The 7,211-nt window shown below is 44.7% G+C and overlaps 1 protein-coding gene across 1 annotated transcript in view; it reads left to right on the forward strand.

Moving 5' to 3' along the window:
• The first annotated feature begins 2,896 nt into the window (after positions 1–2,896).
• Positions 2,897–7,211, forward strand: part of LOC116840849 — a 35,173-nt gene continuing 30,858 nt past the window's right edge. Inside the window, exon 1 of the mRNA XM_032808118.1 lies at positions 2,897–3,618. The gene's annotated coding sequence lies outside the window, so the exon portion shown is untranslated. The remainder of the gene's footprint in view (positions 3,619–7,211) is intronic.

Below are 7,211 nucleotides of genomic sequence, written 5' to 3' on the forward strand. Positions count from 1 at the left end.
CACTTAGTATTTTTTCAAGTCTAGTTTCTGACTAGTAATTTGCCATGAAAAAAGTATTTTCTGCCAAGTTTCAAAACATTAACTGTCTAATTAATCCTAGCCAGTAAAAGCTGTCTAGTTACTGGCCAGTAATCAGTTTTTCCCTGAAATGTTTCTACTTGAACAGTGTCAGTTATTGAGTGTTTTTTCCTATCTCCAAGCGACTCGTGGCAGATCTTGCTGATCGTTTACGTATTAACTATCCACCCGTGAGATATTCATATCGCTATCCATTTGTTTTACAGTTCTACCGGTACTAGATACAGGAGAGCTCTAGTGTTCCGTACAAACGCGCAGGACAAATCCGTGCTTTGGTCGTGGCCTTCTTTGGTGCGGCGACGTGGGCGCATTTACTTCGAACGGAATTGCAGTCCGCATTTATTCTATCTTACGCTGATCGTTTCAACGCAAGCGACCGCTATCGTGAACCGTGACCGTCGGCCTGGCCATCTGGTTTACGTAATTGTACGCGCGACGACTCATCCCCGGGCCGGCGTAACGCGCCCGGAAGTGCTCCCAAGGCTGCTCCACAGCTCGTAATCAAGAACACGCGGATTGCCATTCCCTAGAGAATCGTCCGAATGTGAATTTTGCGTACAAATACATCTGTATTTTCGGCCCGTTTCTACCCAACTGGCATCACTGAAAAGAGCAGCCTTTTCCTAGCCAGTAATTGGCTGGGAATTTTACAGTTACTGGCTAGTTTCTAGTCAATTTAAACTTGCTTTGCTAATACTGGTTAGTAAAATTGGCCAATTTCTGACCAGTTTCTAGCTAATAGCTTGTAAAAAATATTATTTAGTATTTTCCTGTTTCCGAATAGTTACTGTTTAATCAATTCCAGCTAATGAAAACTTGCAAATTTCTGATTAGTAATCAATTTTTCTTAGAAATATTTCTACTTAAGTCCAATCGTTCTTGATCTCAAATTTGCTCACGGGAACAACTCCGTTAGTGTAATTGAATTTTTTGTTACCTGAGAACCAATCGACAACTCGGTTTTAGGACCAGAAAAATTCCTGTTTTCTACTTAGCCGATTGCTTTTGATTGTCTTAACCAAATTTAATGCAGCTAAATGTTCAGATGAATGTTTTCAGTTATTGTGACAGAGATACAATCTTTCGTCAGCGAATTTTTTATTTGGTCCCCAGCCTTTAGTTATACGAACTAAAATATTTTAACATATGATATCGCGTGTACTCATTTCTCCAAAATTCAATCAATCATTCTGAAGGACAAGTTTCCTTAGAGCCATCTGAGATATAAAACACGACCGAGATCTAATTCCTCACGAGTCTCATTATCGTCTCTGATTATCTGCCCCTAACAAGAAATCACTAATATCGCGAGACAGGAGAGCGGAGCGGAGAACAGGTGAGTAGTTGGGCGACTGAAGTGGGCGCGGTGCATAGTAACGCTTTTGCAATCAATCATACATTTGACTATATTATCCACAAATCGAAAGTAGGTTGTATGTGTCTCAGGAAGCCGTGGTGTTAACGATGTACTCGAGCGTATAATGGCTTTACCGATACGCAGCGTACAAAACGATCCATGGGCGACCGGTGACAACCGGCACGTCGATTAACTCATTATCGACTAGTTTTATAACGAGTCCGCAGAACCGGACGAATGCAATAGCCGCTAATGGCCCGCAAGGTTGGGCAAAGTATGCTGCTGTTTATAATGTTAGTATTTGAATCTAAGCAAGTCGAAATTTTGACTCTGCTTTCGATCACAATGTCCTATTCAATGCTTGTTTAGATATTCTATCGATTTCTTTTCACTCTATAAGTAGGTTAAATATATTTAATTAAATATATTTGACTCTATGAATAGGTTAAATATATTTAACCTACTAACTTTGTCGAGAGATCTTACAATTTTGTGCGTTTTCTGCCATTTAAAGGCGCTATATTTAATTAAATATATTTGACTCTATAAATAGGTTAAATATACTTAATCTACTAACTTTGTCGAGAGATCTTACAAATAACATTTTGTGCGTTTTCTGCCATTTAAAGGCGCTAAATGAAACTTCAGTTTCCATACGTATATTCGAAAATACTCGAAATTTTGATCCTGCCTTTGATCTCAACATTCCATTTAACGCCCACTCTGAAGCCTATGCTTATGCCTTTGATTCTGTTCAAATTATTAACTTTGAAAGGTCTTCTTTAAAACCTACAAGTGACATTTTATGTGTTTTCTGTTTAAGTAGGACTTTAGTTTCTATATATATTAAACATACATTGATCTTTCAAAATATACAGATGTTAGAAAGTCCAGCTCGAAAGTAGAGCTAGAATTTCGACCCGAATGCATGCAGTGTATACCTTCGCTCCAATATATACGCTGAGAATAATTCGAGAACCTACCATTCCCAACAAAAACTGTCTTAATTATATAAAGCACTTGTACTAGCAAACTTTCGTTTAAATGAGAAATAAGTTTAGCGCTCGAAGCTGTTCTACGAAACAGTCTCGATACGGTCCCGATATGAAATATCGAGGGTATCATGTCATCGATATGGCAATACCGATACCCAGCCGGCCGTGAATGGCCGAGAGTATCGTTTGCGTTCGGCGCGTTGACGATTCCCGGCGGCTATCGAACGTCATAGACACGCCAAGGTGCAGGACGCAGGATCGGCATAGAGAGCGTCAATTGTGTGTCGCGCGCGCGCGCACGCGATCAAGAGAGAGAAAGAGAGGAAGGAGCGCGACTCACGCGAGAGCGCCTACCCCCCATCCGAGGTCGAGCGCGTCCGCCCGCGCACTGGACCGAACGAGATGCGGCGCGCCGAGCGAGCCCGAAAGCCGGCGAAAGCGCACGAGCAGTTGGCTCGTACCGCGCTCGCGCGACGCATCGGCTCGGCCGCGCGCGCTCAACCGTTCTCCCGGTGCTCGCACGCGCATCGAGATACCTCGCCGTCGTCGAATTTCACGCCGCCACGTCGTCGAGCGTGTCCTCGGATCGGAAACACGCGCATCCTGATCGTCGCCGTCGTCCTCGGCGCTCCAGTCGTCGACTGGCGAACGGCGCGCTGTCGAGCGCGTTTTCGAAAATATGCGCTCCGACGCGCCGACTCGCGAGACCGTCGAGACGCGAGTTCGGGCGGGTTTTTAAAAATACGCGCGCTGTCGCGCTCGCAGAGAGAGAGAGAGAGAGACTGTCGCGTCAGTGAGAATTGCCGTTTTTCTGAGAGGATCGTTGAGGAAACTGCTGCTCCGGGAGAAAAGGTGATCGCGCGAGAGTAAGTGCGAGGTGTATGCAGTTCGAGAGACGATCAAGCATCTGCGGAAGCCGGCGGGAGACCTGTTCTAGAAGAAGGATCCTCGTTGATCGTGCTGGAAGCGTCGGATGGACCGAAAGCGAGGAAGCGTGAGCGAAGGCCGGTGCGCGCAGCATCCCTCGGAAGAGCGTGCGTCGCGACGTCGAGTTTGCGCGGCGCGACGCGTCGTCGTCGTCCTCGTTGTCGAACGTTCCGCGCGTTGAGAGCTACGAGGCGGAGCAGCGGTCTCCGTCCGCACACGAGAGACACCTTGACGAGACTCGTTATGGATTCCCGCCCGATGGTGAGTATTTACTAATGTAACATAAGCCTTCCATTTCCCGTCTTGTCAGTATTTATCAGCGCTATTATTAATTGAGCACGCCTTCTGAGAATCGCGGTCTACATAAGGAAATATTACTTCCCCGGATTTGCATGCATTGGCGTCGCGGTGAAGTGAGTCGTTGAGAGACCACTGAGTCATGTGTCTATCGCGAGGTGCGTTCCGCGAAACTCGTTCGCATCCGGGACTAGTGTCTTGTGTGAAAACGTATCTCTTTCAGATACGGAATGTTCACGTCCATTTTATGTGTCGATCAATGCACTTAGAATAAATTATCCTTGCAATACTGTCGGACCAGCGCAACGCAAGCAGAAAAATACACACTGCATTCGAGTAAATAGCACTTGTTTCAAGTATTTCATAAGTTTATATATTTACAGCTCATCGTAAGCATCAAAATACACTGCGAATCTTAACAGTTTATTTAGGAATATTAAACTGAAGCAAAAATCTCCGATTTGCTTGCATAAAATTTACATAAAATGCTTGCATATTACAATAAATTACAATAATTTACAATAATCGCTTTACATAAAATTAAGCATTTCCCTCCATAAAATTTTACAATATTCTCGTGAAGAGATTAAATACTTCCTTTGTGAGTATACGCACTGAGAAAAAAATATTAGAAAATTTAAGGGATGTAAGATTTATTTCTCTCCGTGAATAAATTTTATATTCCACACGAATAAATTTTCAAGTATTTTTTTCTCAATATGATAATGAACTTTTCTTAAATTTGTGATCGGTTTATAATTTAAAACCATCATCAAGGGGATACTGTTTATTGAAGATAACTCAATCAATTAAAAGAAGAAAGGTAAACTGAATGAACGCTTCGCTCAGCAGAGTAGCACGATATTTTTCTGCGTAAGTTTCTGTGTCATTCTCTCTAATGTCGCTGGAAATGATCATCTAATGCTGCGAATTAATTGCACGATGTGCGAATTTCGAGTCGCCTCGCGTACACGTGTGACACGCGCACAAAGTGTAACGACGTCGGTCGTTTCGCGAGCGAGCGATGAAGACATTTGTCATTATCGCAGGCAAGAATTCGATCGAGCCCGCAGACGCTATTATGTCATCAAGACTAATACGCACAATGGACGCGTAAGTATCGGGCGGCGCGTATCTCCGGCTCGTACTCTCATAACCACGAACGGAATGATAATGGCCGCTCGTAATTTACGGTCCCTGGAAAAGATCATTACGATCGCGCGGCGCTGGCGCGGTCGCGCTCGCCGTTTGTCGCGATCGATCGACGCTACGCAAAAACGACTCGGCTCTTGAAAATTGCCTACTGGCAGTCTAATCAACGCGGGCGCGCTACGTTCGTTAATTACCGCGTCGAGGAGGCGCGGGATAAAGACATCAATTGGCATCCGGGAGTCTTTGGCGGAACTTGGCAAACCGCCTCTCGTGTGTGCTTTCTATAACTGGCCTCAAATTCACTGAACCGTTGCCTCATATATTTCCCAATATTTGCTAAGAATAATACTAGAGAGAAAGACAGGCAGAGAGAGAGAGAGAGAGAGAGAGAGAGAGAGAGAGAGAGATTCGCGATCGCAGATATGAATTCTATCATTACTGCGCACACGATGTACAGATTATTCTACGTGCATTCACGGCGACAGAGCGAGGCAGCTCAACAAAGGAGCAGTCGTTGGTACGGGTGGAAGGTCAAGATCGGGCTTATTCGCTTCGAAAATGGAAACTCGCGGAACGCCGCAATTAATCGCCGGGGGCCATCGTAACGTGGGATGAGCGACGCGCTCATAACCGCGCAGAAATAACCCGCAGGAATTTAACGTGCGGCTCCGCGAGCGCGAGCTACGAGACTGCAGCCGACGGAGCCGGCGATGAGGTCTTTGGGTTAAGTACGCGGATAGTGATCTCGAGCGCGGGCATTAGCATAATCTTTTAACGCGAGTCTTCGCGACTCTCCGCAAAGAATCTTCTGTCTCGCGCTCGTTGTGGAAATCCGGGCTGTGCGGTCACCGACAACGATGACGACGACGACGACGACGATGTCGTCGTCCTCATTGCTTCGTCTTCGCGGCGTGCCGACTATTATTTCGACCTTACCGTGCATTCCTCTCTGCGATTACTACCTGGTTTTTGCCTCTTCCTCCTGCCTGAGTCCTTGGAACCGCGGATGAAGTCATTCCGAAGAGGGGAAAAGTGGCACCGGCGAAATCACGCTTACCTTTTTTTGCGACCGATGCGCATTGCTGCCTGGTGCGCGATGCGAGCTAGCTTATATATACAATTGCTGCGTCGATCTTTAACGCGTTGTCTGATACGTTTGATAATGACCGTTTCAATGCGATTCGGACAGACATCTTTTCTCTGTTGGAGTTTTCCCTCTTTCTCTCTCTTTCTCTTTCTCTCTGTCTCTCGCTCGAGTAATGCTTAATAGCGACGCGCTTTACACGCATGCATAAATCTTCCATAAATTACCGTAAATACATTCTAATTTCCGCGCGTGGGCAGACGGTTATTATTGCGTCCTCGTGGTGTGTCGTGCAGCCTCTCTGTCTCTCGAGAGCGTGATTCCTTTCTTCGGAGCGCTCGTGTCCGGAGACTTGCAACTTACGCCATACGGGACACGTCCGAGTCCGGGATAATTTATGATAGCTTTCTTAAAACGATGGTCCCGAATGCTGAAGTGTGCATATAAATGAGAATTGATTATGGTCGTGTGCACGCGCGCGTACTCGCTCGCGCGAGCACACCTGAGGGGAACAGGAGGACGAGGTTGTTTAAGCCGGAGCGCCGCTGATTGTGCCGGTGCCGATCGTCGGACGATCGCGCCCTCTCCGCGACGTGCCCTAAAGATTATATAAATACGAACGACGCGATACAGCGTCGCGGAGATTTACGACGATCAAAATGACAAGTGGACACGCCGGTGTAATGAGGCTTAAAGTGTCGTTTGATGTAGCCTGACTCTGTAATGGCTCGAGCGGAGGCGCACTTGAGACGCGGAAAGACGCCTGTGCGGCGTTGTGGAAAGATTCGGCGATAATAAAGGTTTCACGGTTAATAGCGGGTGTATCGGGAGAATTGGCGCAGATAAATTGAAAGTAAATTCAGAAAAATTTCCTTAGGGTGGAAGAGAGAGAGAGAGAGAGAAGCGAATCATAAAGCATCATAAAGCCGAATAGAAATTTATCCAGTTTCTGACCAGTAACTGCCCAAGAATTTTTGGTAACTAGCTAGTTTTTAGTCAGTTTTCTTGACTAAAAATTGACTGGTTTGGTCGACGCTCACTTCGTCAAAAACTTGACAGTTGAATTAGACAGTTTCAGATCAGTTTTTAACTATATTTTGATCAGTATCTAACTTGTTTATTAGCAGTTTCTAAGCAGTTTTTTACTAGTTTCTATGTAGTTTTTAACTATTTTATAAGCATTTTATTGGTTTCTGATTAATATCTATTTTTTTTAGTTTATTAATAGTTATAAATAATTTAACTATATATATATATATATATATATATATATATATATATATATATATAAACAATAATTTTATTAAAATTATATTTTTAT

The sequence above is a fragment of the Odontomachus brunneus genome, unplaced genomic scaffold, assembly GCF_010583005.1.
Source record: "Odontomachus brunneus isolate Ranch 3 - 2012 unplaced genomic scaffold, Obru_v1 Obru_scaffold_012, whole genome shotgun sequence".
In the NCBI taxonomy this organism is placed as follows: domain Eukaryota; kingdom Metazoa; phylum Arthropoda; class Insecta; order Hymenoptera; family Formicidae; genus Odontomachus; species Odontomachus brunneus.